This window comes from Chanodichthys erythropterus, chromosome 20 (genome assembly GCF_024489055.1).
Source record: "Chanodichthys erythropterus isolate Z2021 chromosome 20, ASM2448905v1, whole genome shotgun sequence".
Lineage (NCBI taxonomy): Eukaryota > Metazoa > Chordata > Actinopteri > Cypriniformes > Xenocyprididae > Chanodichthys > Chanodichthys erythropterus.
The window spans coordinates 745,377-761,987 of record NC_090240.1 but is presented as its reverse complement, the minus strand read 5'-3'; the positions used below and the strand labels follow the sequence as shown (position 1 = coordinate 761,987).

The 16,611-nt window shown below is 47.7% G+C and overlaps 5 non-coding genes and 3 pseudogenes across 5 annotated transcripts; all 8 read left to right on the top strand.

Moving 5' to 3' along the window:
* The first annotated feature begins 35 nt into the window (after positions 1-35).
* On the top strand, positions 36-226 carry LOC137010129 (U2 spliceosomal RNA). Its single transcript, XR_010893204.1, has one exon. It is a non-coding gene; the product is annotated as a U2 spliceosomal RNA (small nuclear RNA).
* A 2,096-nt stretch (positions 227-2,322) lies between these two features.
* LOC137010015 (U1 spliceosomal RNA) lies at positions 2,323-2,486 on the top strand. The gene has a single exon (XR_010893096.1). It is a non-coding gene; the product is annotated as a U1 spliceosomal RNA (small nuclear RNA).
* An 863-nt stretch (positions 2,487-3,349) lies between these two features.
* On the top strand, positions 3,350-3,540 carry LOC137010128 (U2 spliceosomal RNA). The gene has a single exon (XR_010893203.1). It is a non-coding gene; the product is annotated as a U2 spliceosomal RNA (small nuclear RNA).
* Positions 3,541-5,634: 2,094 nt separating this feature from the next.
* LOC137009964 (U1 spliceosomal RNA) lies at positions 5,635-5,798 on the top strand. The gene has a single exon (XR_010893049.1). It is a non-coding gene; the product is annotated as a U1 spliceosomal RNA (small nuclear RNA).
* Positions 5,799-6,663: 865 nt separating this feature from the next.
* LOC137010320 (U2 spliceosomal RNA) lies at positions 6,664-6,816 on the top strand (annotated as a pseudogene).
* Positions 6,817-11,782: 4,966 nt separating this feature from the next.
* LOC137010303 (U2 spliceosomal RNA) lies at positions 11,783-12,000 on the top strand (annotated as a pseudogene).
* Positions 12,001-14,096: 2,096 nt separating this feature from the next.
* Positions 14,097-14,260, top strand: LOC137009963 (U1 spliceosomal RNA). Its single transcript, XR_010893048.1, has one exon. It is a non-coding gene; the product is annotated as a U1 spliceosomal RNA (small nuclear RNA).
* Positions 14,261-15,122: 862 nt separating this feature from the next.
* On the top strand, positions 15,123-15,275 carry LOC137010319 (U2 spliceosomal RNA; annotated as a pseudogene).
* Positions 15,276-16,611: the final 1,336 nt, after the last annotated feature.

The following is a 16,611-nucleotide window of genomic DNA, read 5'->3' as shown; positions in this document are numbered from 1 at the left end:
CTTTGCCGGCTCTGCCCCCACTGCTTGGCAACGGCATCGCTTCTCGGCCTTTTGGCTAAGATCAAGTGTAGTATCTGTTCTTATCAGTTTAATATCTGATACGTCCCCTATCTGGGGACTACATATTAAATGGATTTTTGGCTCATGGAGCCGGAACCGGGGCTTGCTCCGTCCACTCCACGCATCGACCTGGTATTGCAGTGTCTCCAGGAACGGTGTGCTTCCCCTTTTGGGGGACTGCAAATCGTTGTGGTTAATAGCAGAGGGAATGTCGCTGGAGCTTCACAAGGAGTCTCTATGTACCTGCGGTGGGGTGGCTGGCAGGGTGGCACCGTCTCGCACCCTTATGAAACGGTCGCCGTTGTTCCAAAGCAGCGGTTCCCAAACCAGCACTGCACGTCTTGAATGTCACTCTTGTCTGATGCGCCCGTCTGAGGTCTTGGAGTCTTTACCAACGAGCTGATGAGTTGGATCGGGTGTGTTTGATCAGGGAGACATCTAATCAAACACGCCTGACTGATGGGAACCACTGGTCTAAAGGACCGCAGCTCGTGTACAGGTGCTGGTCATATAATTAGAATGTCATCAAAAAGTTGATTTATTTCACTAATTCCTTTCAAAAAGTGAAACTTGTATATATCATATTCATTCATTACACACAGACTGAGAGGTTTCACATGTTTATTTCTTTTCATTTTGATGAGTATAGCTGACAACTATGGAAAATCCCAAAGTCACTATCTCAGAAAATTAGAATATTGTGAAAAGGTTCAATATTGAAGACACCTGGTGCCACACACTCTTATCAGCTAATTAACTCAAAACACCTGCAAAGGCCTTTAAATGGTCTCTCAGTCTAGTTCTGTAGGCTACACAGTCATGGGGAAGACTGCTGACTTGACAGTTGTCCAAAAGACGACCACTGACACCTTGCACAAGGAGGCCAAGACACAAAAGGTCATTGCAAAAGAGGCTGGCTGTTCGCAGAGCTCTGTGTCCAAGCACATTAATAGAGAGGCGAAGGGAAGGAAAAGATGTGGTAGAAAATTAAGTGTACTAGCAATAGGGATAACCGCACCCTGGAGAGGACTGTGAAACAGAACCCATTCAAAAATGTGGGGGAGATTCACAAAGAGTGGACTGCAGCTGGAGTCAGTGCTTCAAGAACCCCTACGCACAGACGTATGCAAGACATGGTTTTCAGCTGTCTCGTTCCTTGTGTCAAGCCACTCTTGAACAACAGACAGCGTCAGAGGCGCCTCGACAAAAAGGACTGGACTGCTGCTGAGTGGTCCAAAGTTACGTTCTCTGATGAAAGTCAATTTGGCATTTCCTTTGGAAATCGGGGTCCCAGAGTCTGGAGGAAGAGAGGAGAGGCACACAATCCACGTCGCTTGAGGGCCAGCCTAAAGTTTCCACAGTCAGTGATGGTTTGGGGTGCCATGTCATCTGCTGGTGTTGGCCCACTGTGTTTTCTGAGGTCCAAGGTCAACGCAGCCGTATACCAGGAAGTTTTAGAGCACTTCATGCTTCCTGCTGCTGACCAACTTTATGGAGATGCAGATTTCATTTCCCAACAGGACTTGGCACCTGCACACAGTGCCAAAGCTACCAGTACCCGGTTTAAGGACCATGGTATCCCTGTTCTTAATTGGCCAGCAAACTCGCCTGACCTTAACCCCATAGAAAATCTACGGGGTATTGTGAAGAGGAAGATGCCATATGCCAGACCCAACAATTAAGAAGAGCTGAAGGCCACTATCAGAGCAACCTGGGCTCTCATAACACCTGAGCAGTGCCACAGACCGATCGACTCCATGCCACGCCGCATTGCTGCAGTAATTCAGGCAAAAGGAGCCCCAACTAAGTATTGAGTGCTGCACACGCTCATACTTTTCATGTTTATAGTTTTCAGTTGGCCAAGATTTCTAAAAATCCTTTCTTTGTATTGGTCTTAAGTAATATTCTAAATTTGCTGAGATACCGGATTTGGGATTTTCCTTAGTTGTCAGTTATAATCATCAAAATTAAAAGAAATAAACATTTGAAATATATCAGTCTGTGTGCAATGTACATAATATACAAGTTTGACTTTTTGAAAGGAATTAGTGAAAGAAATCAACTTTTTGATGACATTCTAATCATACGACCAGCACCTGTAGGTGCTTGGCAGTTTGCCGGCTTGAAGGCATGGTCACGGAAATCGCAGTCAAGTAATGGAAGGGACACGCCCTTCCTTTGCTTGGGGTGGGGGAGGGGGTCACCGTTGATGAGGACGGCAAAGAGGGATAGGGTAGCCTCTGACTGGAGGCCTGGGGACTCATACTTACCTGGCAGGGGAGACACCATGATCAGGAAGGTGGTTCACCCAGGGCGAGGCTCGGCCATTGCACTCTGGTTGTGCTGACCCCTGCGAATTCCCCAAATGTGGGAATCTCGACTGCATAATTTATGGTAGTGGGGGACTGCGTTCGCGCTCTCCCCTGGACATACTGGTTGAAAGAAGATTAGGTGGTGCCGAGAGAACCTGTGGTTTCTAACAGTCGTAGCGTTGTCTGTGGCTCCGTGTGTGTTTGCACGCCCCTTTTATGGAATCGGGTGTTGCGTGCGCTCGCCTGGTTTCGCAAAGTTCTGAGTTTTCCTTCAGGGACGACAGGCTTTTGGGGGCACTCGACCACGGCCGTTTTCTAAATGACCCCGTGGTCGCTATTGTCACGACCGGCTCAAAGCCGTGACAAATGAAACGGAGGACATAGGCAGCTTGGTAGGTTGCAACGAAAAGAGATTTATCAGCATAAATAAGAAAATATATGAAACAAGAAATCAACAAAACCAAACACAATTTCTGTCAGACACATCAATAACCAAACATCAGACAGAACCACATTTAAATGAATAAGGAACTCAAAATAAACAAAGACCAAAATCAAAACCAAAGCACCCAGGAGCAAGCAACACACCACGCCAAACAAAGCCCAAGCTTTATAGAGGGAAGCACGGGTGTACATGGTTCACTTGATGAGTCTCCCAGCCACACCCACTGGCCGGCCGTAGCAGGAAGAACGAGGGACTCGTCACACTATCCAAATGTTAAAGTTGAGCTTTTTTTTTTTCCCCCCTCCTGATCAAGAACGACCTAGGGAGTCCAGAGAATTGTACTGCGGTGCTTTTGTGGAGGTCGATGGAAAAACCTAGGACCAGTTCGCGAAAGCAGGTTGTTTCAAATCATCTCCACTATTTAACAAACGATCTGATCGACAGCAGTGGTCCTAGAGGCAAAGTACGAAACCCACCGCGGCCCAGATGGGCGTCGCCTTTGCCGGGTCTGCCCCCACTGCTTGGCAACGGCATCGCTTCTCGGCCTTTTGGCTAAGATCAAGTGTAGTATCTGTTCTTATCAGTTTAATATCTGATACGTCCCCTATCTGGGGACTACATATTAAATGGATTTTTGGCTCATGGAGCCGGAACCGGGGCTTGCTCCGTCCACTCCACGCATCGACCTGGTATTGCAGTGTCTCCAGGAACGGTGTGCTTCCCCTTTTGGGGGACTGCAAATCGTTGTGGTTAATAGCAGAGGGAATGTCGCTGGAGCTTCACAAGGAGTCTCTATGTACCTGCGGTGGGGTGGCTGGCAGGGTGGCACCGTCTCGCACCCTTATGAAACGGTCGCCGTTGTTCCAAAGCAGCGGTTCCCAAACCAGCACTGCACGTCTTGAATGTCACTCTTGTCTGATGCGCCCGTCTGAGGTCTTGGAGTCTTTACCAACGAGCTGATGAGTTGGATCGGGTGTGTTTGATCAGGGAGACATCTAATCAAACACGCCTGACTGATGGGAACCACTGGTCTAAAGGACCGCAGCTCGTGTACAGGTGCTGGTCATATAATTAGAATGTCATCAAAAAGTTGATTTATTTCACTAATTCCTTTCAAAAAGTGAAACTTGTATATATCATATTCATTCATTACACACAGACTGAGAGGTTTCACATGTTTATTTCTTTTCATTTTGATGAGTATAGCTGACAACTATGGAAAATCCCAAAGTCACTATCTCAGAAAATTAGAATATTGTGAAAAGGTTCAATATTGAAGACACCTGGTGCCACACACTCTTATCAGCTAATTAACTCAAAACACCTGCAAAGGCCTTTAAATGGTCTCTCAGTCTAGTTCTGTAGGCTACACAGTCATGGGGAAGACTGCTGACTTGACAGTTGTCCAAAAGACGACCACTGACACCTTGCACAAGGAGGCCAAGACACAAAAGGTCATTGCAAAAGAGGCTGGCTGTTCGCAGAGCTCTGTGTCCAAGCACATTAATAGAGAGGCGAAGGGAAGGAAAAGATGTGGTAGAAAAAAGTGTACTAGCAATAGGGATAACCGCACCCTGGAGAGGACTGTGAAACAGAACCCATTCAAAAATGTGGGGGAGATTCACAAAGAGTGGACTGCAGCTGGAGTCAGTGCTTCAAGAACCCCTACGCACAGACGTATGCAAGACATGGTTTTCAGCTGTCTCGTTCCTTGTGTCAAGCCACTCTTGAACAACAGACAGCGTCAGAGGCGCCTCGACAAAAAGGACTGGACTGCTGCTGAGTGGTCCAAAGTTACGTTCTCTGATGAAAGTCAATTTGGCATTTCCTTTGGAAATCGGGGTCCCAGAGTCTGGAGGAAGAGAGGAGAGGCACACAATCCACGTCGCTTGAGGGCCAGCCTAAAGTTTCCACAGTCAGTGATGGTTTGGGGTGCCATGTCATCTGCTGGTGTTGGCCCACTGTGTTTTCTGAGGTCCAAGGTCAACGCAGCCGTATACCAGGAAGTTTTAGAGCACTTCATGCTTCCTGCTGCTGACCAACTTTATGGAGATGCAGATTTCATTTCCCAACAGGACTTGGCACCTGCACACAGTGCCAAAGCTACCAGTACCCGGTTTAAGGACCATGGTATCCCTGTTCTTAATTGGCCAGCAAACTCGCCTGACCTTAACCCCATAGAAAATCTACGGGGTATTGTGAAGAGGAAGATGCCATATGCCAGACCCAACAATTAAGAAGAGCTGAAGGCCACTATCAGAGCAACCTGGGCTCTCATAACACCTGAGCAGTGCCACAGACCGATCGACTCCATGCCACGCCGCATTGCTGCAGTAATTCAGGCAAAAGGAGCCCCAACTAAGTATTGAGTGCTGCACACGCTCATACTTTTCATGTTTATAGTTTTCAGTTGGCCAAGATTTCTAAAAATCCTTTCTTTGTATTGGTCTTAAGTAATATTCTAAATTTGCTGAGATACCGGATTTGGGATTTTCCTTAGTTGTCAGTTATAATCATCAAAATTAAAAGAAATAAACATTTGAAATATATCAGTCTGTGTGCAATGTACATAATATACAAGTTTGACTTTTTGAAAGGAATTAGTGAAAGAAATCAACTTTTTGATGACATTCTAATCATACGACCAGCACCTGTAGGTGCTTGGCAGTTTGCCGGCTTGAAGGCATGGTCACGGAAATCGCAGTCAAGTAATGGAAGGGACACGCCCTTCCTTTGCTTGGGGTGGGGGAGGGGGTCACCGTTGATGAGGACGGCAAAGAGGGATAGGGTAGCCTCTGACTGGAGGCCTGGGGACTCATACTTACCTGGCAGGGGAGACACCATGATCAGGAAGGTGGTTCACCCAGGGCGAGGCTCGGCCATTGCACTCCGGTTGTGCTGACCCCTGCGAATTCCCCAAATGTGGGAATCTCGACTGCATAATTTATGGTAGTGGGGGACTGCGTTCGCGCTCTCCCCTGGACATACTGGTTGAAAGAAGATTAGGTGGTGCCGAGAGAACCTGTGGTTTCTAACAGTCGTAGCGTTGTCTGTGGCTCCGTGTGTGTTTGCACGCCCCTTTTATGGAATCGGGTGTTGCGTGCGCTCGCCTGGTTTCGCAAAGTTCTGAGTTTTCCTTCAGGGACGACAGGCTTTTGGGGGCACTCGACCACGGCCGTTTTCTAAATGACCCCGTGGTCGCTATTGTCACGACCGGCTCAAAGCCGTGACAAATGAAACGGAGGACATAGGCAGCTTGGTAGGTTGCAACGAAAAGAGATTTATCAGCATAAATAAGAAAATATATGAAACAAGAAATCAACAAAACCAAACACAATTTCTGTCAGACACATCAATAACCAAACATCAGACAGAACCACATTTAAATGAATAAGGAACTCAAAATAAACAAAGACCAAAATCAAAACCAAAGCACCCAGGAGCAAGCAACACACCACGCCAAACAAAGCCCAAGCTTTATAGAGGGAAGCACGGGTGTACATGGTTCACTTGATGAGTCTCCCAGCCACACCCACTGGCCGGCCGTAGCAGGAAGAACGAGGGACTCGTCACACTATCCAAATGTTAAAGTTGAGCTTTTTTTTTTTCCCCCCCCTCCTGATCAAGAACGACCTAGGGAGTCCAGAGAATTGTACTGCGGTGCTTTTGTGGAGGTCGATGGAAAAACCTAGGACCAGTTCGCGAAAGCAGGTTGTTTCAAATCATCTCCACTATTTAACAAACGATCTGATCGACAGCAGTGGTCCTAGAGGCAAAGTACGAAACCCACCGCGGCCCAGATGGGCGTCGCCTTTGCCGGCTCTGCCCCCACTGCTTGGCAACGGCATCGCTTCTCGGCCTTTTGGCTAAGATCAAGTGTAGTATCTGTTCTTATCAGATGGACACTTCAAGAGAAGAGACTCCGTTGCCGACCATGATGGTGCGGCTGAAAAATACTGTCAGATTTCAAATGAAGAAGGATGCTGAGATGGAGATTAAGAGGAGGTTTGGACGGGAGTTTGTTGTTGCTGAGGTGCTAAGAGGAGTTTTTGGAATTCCTGCATCCCTGATCTTTTGTCTTCAAGATTTCTCTTCTTCTGGGTTCATGGACTTGACCTTTTTTCAACTGAGAGATTGTGTTGCTTTCTTTGAGGAGTGGGAAAGGAAAAAGATCACCGTTTGCTGAAGGACCTGCATCTTCATCCAGCCTTTGCACAGGATTATTTACCATTGGTGATCCACCTTTACAACCCCTTTGTGGAGGATGGAGATGTTCTAACTTTTTTGGCAAGGTACTGTGAGGCTGTGAAAGGGGGGGAACGACTGAAAGACCAGTATGGCATCTGGAATGGTAAGAGGAGATACTTAGTCAAGCTAAGGGCTGATCCAGCATCACCTGGGGGTCTTATCCACCCCCCGGGGTCCTTCTTCATCGGGTCCAACCGAGGCTTCCTCCATTATCCGGGGCAGCCGCTGTATTGCAGAAGATGTGGGGCTCGAGGTCACGTTAAGACTGACTGTACTGGTCAACGTTGTCGCTTTTGCGAGTCAACAGACCATATTACCTCAGCTTGTCCCGAACCCAAAAGATGCAGCTTATGCGGTGGGGTGGACCATCTGTTCCGTGCATGCCCAACCAGAAAGAAATCCTTTGCCAGCCTCTTTAGAGAAGGTCATGACCTGCAGGCAGATCTTGAATCTTTGCTTACAAGCTTACCTGCAGAGATGGAAAGCCAGGAAGCAGGACCTTCGAGTGCAGATCAGGGGGCAAGAGAAACAAAAGGCCGTAGGGGTGAAGTACCGGGCAATTCCCGGGAGGAAGTGAGAGATGAGGAGAGCGTGCGACAACTGGCGCCATCCCAGGAATGGTCGGAGATAGATGTGACAGAGGTGTTATCTGGGATCTTCGAGTCTCAGAGAGATCTGACAACGAGGCCCATGGACTTAAGGGAAAGGAAGTCTCCTTCATTAGGAGGAGAGAATCGGCCTCAGCAGGACGATGAATCAAGTGAACCGATGGAGGTAGCACAAGGACAACGTCGACGGCGGCTCACTGAGGACACCGAGAGCCAGGAAAGGGGGCGCAAGTGCAGTAGGGTAGGACTTTTAAGCTCATCTCTTTTGCAGGAGCTAGCTCCTGTTCAGGACTGGGAGAAAGCGGTCCAAGAAGAGGAGAACCCTGGGAGGGTGGAAGTGGAGGCTGAAAGGGAAAATGGATGTGGAGCAAAAGAGGGGAGAACTGGTGAAAAGGACCAGGTGGACTTGGGAAAACCCGGGAGGGGAGGTTTAGAAGAGATGGAGGATGAGGGGCAGGATGACAAACAAGTGGGGGAATGGGTTGAGGTACTCACAAGGAAGGGAAAGGGGAGGGGAAAGGGGATATCAGGAAGGAAGGGGAGTATTTAAGGTTTTGTTCAGGAAAATTTTGGTTTTGTGTTATATTAATTTGCAATTATTAAAATGGGTTGTGTAAGAGTGGCTACTCTGAATGTAAGAGGGATAAAAATGCTTCAGCGAAGGACTGCAGTCTTTATTTCTTTAAAAAGGTTACCCTTTGATGTTTTATTTTTGCAAGAGTGCCACTTACAAGGGTACAGTGATGTACAATTATTTTCTGCGGGGTGGGGGCTGGGGCCTTCAGTCTGGGGAGTGGGAAATGTGAGGGCGGATGGGGTGGGGATTTTGTTTTACTCTGGGGAGTTTGTGATTGAATCCACTAATGTGATTAGGCCGGGGAGGGTGATAGTGGCGGATGTCAGATGGAGGGGGTGGCTTTTCGGTTTGTGAATGTTTATGCACCGAGTAAGTTAGGAGAAAGGGAGGGTTTTCTAGATGACCTAGCTCCGGTCCTCTTTACCAACCGATTGGTGGTTTTAGGGGGATTTCAATGTGTCACTAGACAATGCTTCTGGAAAGGACTTAGCGCAGCTGGTGACCAATTTTTCTCTTCGGGATTCATTTAGGTTAGTGGGTGGTTTAGAACCAACCTATACATGGAGAAATAATAGGCAGGAGGCATCACGGCTGGATTATGTTTTTGTTCCAGACCATATGAAGGTCAGGAATTACACCCAGCAGCCTATGTGGTGCACAGATCACTGTTTGGTAGGGGTTGGGGTAGAGGTAGGGGGTTTGAAGAGAGGGAGGGAGTCTGGAGATTCAATACCTCCTATTTAAAAGATAGAACTTTTTATGAAGTACTTCAAAGGTTGATAGCCGGTTGGAAAAACCTGAGGGGTCTGTTTGATTCACAAGCAGCTTGGTGGGAGGGAGTGAAGGAGAGAGTCTCTCTCTTTTGCCGCTGCTGGGGAATTGCAAAAGCGGAGCGCAAACGTGCTCAGGTCCGCAAATGGTCAGAGGAGTTGCAAACCTTGTGGTCTGAGGGAGCATTGAGTACTGCTGAGGGGTGGAACAGAGCCAGTTTTCTACAGGGAGTTATAAAAGACTTTTACTGGGGGAGGCTAAAACCTTCCTGTTGTGGTCAAGAACCCAGAAACGTCTGTTGGACGAGAAACCAACTAGTTATTTCTTTTCCACAGTACGGAGACAGCAGCAGCGCAGCTGTATTGAGGGCCTACAAGGAAGGGAGGGAGTAGAATACTCTGTAGAGGGAATGTTGCAGATAGCTGCTGGTTTCTACAGGGGGCTTTTTAGCAGTAGGGGTTCTTTAAATCCAGCTTCTAGGGGTTTTTTGGAGGGGTTGATAGATGTTTTGGGCGATGAGGAGAGTGTTGCGTTGGAGAAATTTTTAACTCTTCAGGAGGTAGAGTCAGCTTTGTACTCATTCAAAAAGGGTACGGCTCCTGGTAATGATGGCCTTCCAGTAGAGTTTTATAGGGCCTTTTGGCCTTTGATTGGGGCAGAGCTGGTCGAGGTATATCAGGAGAGCCTGAATAAGGGAGAACTGCCGGCTACTATGAGAACAGGTCTTGTGACTCTCCTCTATAAAAAAGGGAAGAAGGAGGACCTAGCAAATTGGAGACCAATAACCCTACTCACAACGGATTATAAAGTGTTAGCAAAGGTCATAACTGAAAGGCTTAAAAGAGTGGTGGGTACAGTGGTTCAGCCGGATCAGACTTGTGGGGTGCCAGGCAGGTCAGGTAGCTTGAACCTAGTCTTGGTGAGGGACATCATTAGCTGGGCTGAACAGCGGCAGCTACCTTTAGCTATCTTAAGTTTGGACCAGGAGAAGGCATTTGATAGGGTAAATCATGCCTTTCTAATGTCAGTCCTGGAGCGTTTGAGATTTGGTCCAGTTTTCAGGGCCTGGGTAAGATTACTATACACCCGAGCGATGAGTAGAATTGGGGTGAATGGATTTTACTCTGAGTTAGTCGAGCAGCAGGGAGGGGTAAGGCAGGGATGTCCCTTGTCCCCCCTGCTCTACATTCTGTCACTGGAGCCCCTTGTGGCGGCACTACGAGCGGCCCCGTCCTTGATGGGAGTGCATTTGCCTGGTGGTAAGGGGATAAGTGCAAAGGTGGCAGCATATGCTGACGATATGACACTTTTCCTGACTTCCGAGCTGGATTTTGTGGTTGCTGACAGGATCCTAAAGGGTTTTTGTGAGGTCTCAGGGGCTCGGGTAAATGTGAGTAAATCTTCTGCAATGTTTGTAGGACAGTGGGCAGGGAGAACAATTGTGCCAGGTGGATACAGCCTGTGTCCTGATGGGATGAAGATTCTGGGTATTCAATTTTTCAGGAAAAATTGTGCACAAGAGAATTGGAGGGCTAGGCTTAAGGTGGTACAGGCAAAGGTAGCTAGGTGGAATGCAAGGGGGCTGTCACTCTGGGGTAGGTTGGAGGTGGTGAAGGCTGATCTCCTCCCTAGTCTGAACCACCTGGCTTATATATTCCCAATTCCTTTTTGGTATGGTAGGAAACTGGAGAGGTTGGTTTTCTCCTTCCTCTGGAGGAATGGTACAGAGTTGGTAGCCAGAACCCAGATGTACCGTCACTTAAAAGAGGGGGGAAGAGGTGTGCCTTGCATACCTTTAAAAATGGAGGCCCTTTTTTCCTCCTTTGCAGCAGGTTTGGTAGCCCAGACTTTAGTGCATAAGGCAGGGTTCCTTGCCAGGTTTTGGTTGGGGTTTCCTTTGAGGTCCATGATTCCATGGAAGGGAACGATGCCTTGGTCAATGGATAGGCCAGAACAATACCAGAAAGTGGTGAATCTTGTGGTGCAAAAATCCTGGTGTTTAGAGCAGTCAGTGATTTTGGACCATAGAAAACTGTACTGCAGACTAAGGGATGAGTTGGTTGGAGGGGCAGAGAGGGTTTCTCTGCATGATGGGGTGGATTGGTCGATCTTGCAGCCCTCATATTTGGTGGGGGTCTGCAAGGATCTGAACTGGTTGACAGTTTTAGGTCGGCTGCCGGTGAGAGAGCGTCTGTACAGACATGGGCAGGGAAGGTCACCTTTGTGTCCAGTGGGCTGTGGACAGGAGGAAACAATTGAGCACAGTTTGTGGTCTTGTCCAGGAGCAGCATCTCTCTGGCGTTCTGTAAAGTTGTGGTGGAAAGATTGGAGGGGGCCTTCTATTACGAGAGAGCTAGTAGTGAAGGGGGAGGGTTTAAAGGATTTGGAAAAAGACCGCAGGAGAGTGGTGTGGGTGGTAATTTCAGAAGCTAAATATATTTTGTGGGAGTGGAGAACAACGTGCTTGAAAAAGCAGTTGCCTCGTATGTTTCCAGAAAGGTTATTTTGTCGTTTACTTGGAAAAATAGTAACCGAGGTAAAAATGTTTAAAGAGTGTTATGGGGAGGAGGAAACCAGGAGGGTATGGGGAGGGTTACCAAGAGTGGGTGTTGGGTAAAAGGAAAAGGATTTCATATTATATTGCCTTTTTGGGTGTTTATTGTTTTGTTCTGTTTTTTTTTTCCATTCTTTTGGTGTATGACCATGATAGCTTATCAGTGTGTATAGAGAGGTGATACAAAGAAATGTAATTTTTGTTGTAATGTTTTCCAGACTGTTGTAATGAATGGAATAAAAAAAAAAAAAAAAAAAAAAAAAAAAAAAAAATCTGTTCTTATCAGTTTAATATCTGATACGTCTCCTATCTGGGGACTACATATTAAATGGATTTTTGGCTCATGGAGCCGGAACCGGGGCTTGCTCCGTCCACTCCACGCATCGACCTGGTATTGCAGTGTCTCCAGGAACGGTGTGCTTCCCCTTTTGGGGGACTGCAAATCGTTGTGGTTAATAGCAGAGGGAATGTCGCTGGAGCTTCACAAGGAGTCTCTATGTACCTGCGGTGGGGTGGCTGGCAGGGTGGCACCGTCTCGCACCCTTATGAAACGGTCGCCGTTGTTCCAAAGCAGCGGTTCCCAAACCAGCACTGCACGTCTTGAATGTCACTCTTGTCTGATGCGCCCGTCTGAGGTCTTGGAGTCTTTACCAACGAGCTGATGAGTTGGATCGGGTGTGTTTGATCAGGGAGACATCTAATCAAACACGCCTGACTGATGGGAACCACTGGTCTAAAGGACCGCAGCTCGTGTACAGGTGCTGGTCATATAATTAGAATGTCATCAAAAAGTTGATTTATTTCACTAATTCCTTTCAAAAAGTGAAACTTGTATATATCATATTCATTCATTACACACAGACTGAGAGGTTTCACATGTTTATTTCTTTTCATTTTGATGAGTATAGCTGACAACTATGGAAAATCCCAAAGTCACTATCTCAGAAAATTAGAATATTGTGAAAAGGTTCAATATTGAAGACACCTGGTGCCACACACTCTTATCAGCTAATTAACTCAAAACACCTGCAAAGGCCTTTAAATGGTCTCTCAGTCTAGTTCTGTAGGCTACACAGTCATGGGGAAGACTGCTGACTTGACAGTTGTCCAAAAGACGACCACTGACACCTTGCACAAGGAGGCCAAGACACAAAAGGTCATTGCAAAAGAGGCTGGCTGTTCGCAGAGCTCTGTGTCCAAGCACATTAATAGAGAGGCGAAGGGAAGGAAAAGATGTGGTAGAAAAAAAAGTGTACTAGCAATAGGGATAACCGCACCCTGGAGAGGACTGTGAAACAGAACCCATTCAAAAATGTGGGGGAGATTCACAAAGAGTGGACTGCAGCTGGAGTCAGTGCTTCAAGAACCCCTACGCACAGACGTATGCAAGACATGGTTTTCAGCTGTCTCGTTCCTTGTGTCAAGCCACTCTTGAACAACAGACAGCGTCAGAGGCGCCTCGACAAAAAGGACTGGACTGCTGCTGAGTGGTCCAAAGTTACGTTCTCTGATGAAAGTCAATTTGGCATTTCCTTTGGAAATCGGGGTCCCAGAGTCTTGAGGAAGAGAGGAGAGGCACACAATCCACGTCGCTTGAGGGCCAGCCTAAAGTTTCCACAGTCAGTGATGGTTTGGGGTGCCATGTCATCTGCTGGTGTTGGCCCACTGTGTTTTCTGAGGTCCAAGGTCAACGCAGCCGTATACCAGGAAGTTTTAGAGCACTTCATGCTTCCTGCTGCTGACCAACTTTATGGAGATGCAGATTTCATTTCCCAACAGGACTTGGCACCTGCACACAGTGCCAAAGCTACCAGTACCCGGTTTAAGGACCATGGTATCCCTGTTCTTAATTGGCCAGCAAACTCGCCTGACCTTAACCCCATAGAAAATCTACGGGGTATTGTGAAGAGGAAGATGCCATATGCCAGACCCAACAATTAAGAAGAGCTGAAGGCCACTATCAGAGCAACCTGGGCTCTCATAACACCTGAGCAGTGCCACAGACCGATCGACTCCATGCCACGCCGCATTGCTGCAGTAATTCAGGCAAAAGGAGCCCCAACTAAGTATTGAGTGCTGCACACGCTCATACTTTTCATGTTTATAGTTTTCAGTTGGCCAAGATTTCTAAAAATCCTTTCTTTGTATTGGTCTTAAGTAATATTCTAAATTTGCTGAGATACCGGATTTGGGATTTTCCTTAGTTGTCAGTTATAATCATCAAAATTAAAAGAAATAAACATTTGAAATATATCAGTCTGTGTGCAATGTACATAATATACAAGTTTGACTTTTTGAAAGGAATTAGTGAAAGAAATCAACTTTTTGATGACATTCTAATCATACGACCAGCACCTGTAGGTGCTTGGCAGTTTGCCGGCTTGAAGGCATGGTCACGGAAATCGCAGTCAAGTAATGGAAGGGACACGCCCTTCCTTTGCTTGGGGTGGGGGAGGGGGTCACCGTTGATGAGGACGGCAAAGAGGGATAGGGTAGCCTCTGACTGGAGGCCTGGGGACTCATACTTACCTGGCAGGGGAGACACCATGATCAGGAAGGTGGTTCACCCAGGGCGAGGCTCGGCCATTGCACTCCGGTTGTGCTGACCCCTGCGAATTCCCCAAATGTGGGAATCTCGACTGCATAATTTATGGTAGTGGGGGACTGCGTTCGCGCTCTCCCCTGGACATACTGGTTGAAAGAAGATTAGGTGGTGCCGAGAGAACCTGTGGTTTCTAACAGTCGTAGCGTTGTCTGTGGCTCCGTGTGTGTTTGCACGCCCCTTTTATGGAATCGGGTGTTGCGTGCGCTCGCCTGGTTTCGCAAAGTTCTGAGTTTTCCTTCAGGGACGACAGGCTTTTGGGGGCACTCGACCATGGCCGTTTTCTAAATGACCCCGTGGTCGCTATTGTCACGACCGGCTCAAAGCCGTGACAAATGAAACGGAGGACATAGGCAGCTTGGTAGGTTGCAACGAAAAGAGATTTATCAGCATAAATAAGAAAATATATGAAACAAGAAATCAACAAAACCAAACACAATTTCTGTCAGACACATCAATAACCAAACATCAGACAGAACCACATTTAAATGAATAAGGAACTCAAAATAAACAAAGACCAAAATCAAAACCAAAGCACCCAGGAGCAAGCAACACACCACGCCAAACAAAGCCCAAGCTTTATAGAGGGAAGCACGGGTGTACATGGTTCACTTGATGAGTCTCCCAGCCACACCCACTGGCCGGCCGTAGCAGGAAGAACGAGGGACTCGTCACACTATCCAAATGTTAAAGTTGAGCTTTTTTTTTCCCCCCCTCCTGATCAAGAACGACCTAGGGAGTCCAGAGAATTGTACTGCGGTGCTTTTGTGGAGGTCGATGGAAAAACCTAGGACCAGTTCGCGAAAGCAGGTTGTTTCAAATCATCTCCACTATTTAACAAACGATCTGATCGACAGCAGTGGTCCTAGAGGCAAAGTACGAAACCCACCGCGGCCCAGATGGGCGTCGCCTTTGCCGGCTCTGCCCCCACTGCTTGGCAACGGCATCGCTTCTCGGCCTTTTGGCTAAGATCAAGTGTAGTATCTGTTCTTATCAGATGGACACTTCAAGAGAAGAGACTCCGTTGCCGACCATGATGGTGCGGCTGAAAAATACTGTCAGATTTCAAATGAAGAAGGATGCTGAGATGGAGATTAAGAGGAGGTTTGGACGGGAGTTTGTTGTTGCTGAGGTGCTAAGAGGAGTTTTTGGAATTCCTGCATCCCTGATCTTTTGTCTTCAAGATTTCTCTTCTTCTGGGTTCATGGACTTGACCTTTTTTCAACTGAGAGATTGTGTTGCTTTCTTTGAGGAGTGGGAAAGGAAAAAGATCACCGTTTGCTGAAGGACCTGCATCTTCATCCAGCCTTTGCACAGGATTATTTACCATTGGTGATCCACCTTTACAACCCCTTTGTGGAGGATGGAGATGTTCTAACTTTTTTGGCAAGGTACTGTGAGGCTGTGAAAGGGGGGGAACGACTGAAAGACCAGTATGGCATCTGGAATGGTAAGAGGAGATACTTAGTCAAGCTAAGGGCTGATCCAGCATCACCTGGGGGTCTTATCCACCCCCCGGGGTCCTTCTTCATCGGGTCCAACCGAGGCTTCCTCCATTATCCGGGGCAGCCGCTGTATTGCAGAAGATGTGGGGCTCGAGGTCACGTTAAGACTGACTGTACTGGTCAACGTTGTCGCTTTTGCGAGTCAACAGACCATATTACCTCAGCTTGTCCCGAACCCAAAAGATGCAGCTTATGCGGTGGGGTGGACCATCTGTTCCGTGCATGCCCAACCAGAAAGAAATCCTTTGCCAGCCTCTTTAGAGAAGGTCATGACCTGCAGGCAGATCTTGAATCTTTGCTTACAAGCTTACCTGCAGAGATGGAAAGCCAGGAAGCAGGACCTTCGAGTGCAGATCAGGGGGCAAGAGAAACAAAAGGCCGTAGGGGTGAAGTACCGGGCAATTCCCGGGAGGAAGTGAGAGATGAGGAGAGCGTGCGACAACTGGCGCCATCCCAGGAATGGTCGGAGATAGATGTGACAGAGGTGTTATCTGGGATCTTCGAGTCTCAGAGAGATCTGACAACGAGGCCCATGGACTTAAGGGAAAGGAAGTCTCCTTCATTAGGAGGAGAGAATCGGCCTCAGCAGGACGATGAATCAAGTGAACCGATGGAGGTAGCACAAGGACAACGTCGACGGCGGCTCACTGAGGACACCGAGAGCCAGGAAAGGGGGCGCAAGTGCAGTAGGGTAGGACTTTTAAGCTCATCTCTTTTGCAGGAGCTAGCTCCTGTTCAGGACTGGGAGAAAGCGGTCCAAGAAGAGGAGAACCCTGGGAGGGTGGAAGTGGAGGCTGAAAGGGAAAATGGATGTGGAGCAAAAGAGGGGAGAACTGGTGAAAAGGACCAGGTGGACTTGGGAAAACCCGGGAGGGGAGGTTTAGAAGAGATGGAGGATGAGGGGCAGGATGACAAACAAGTGGGGGAAT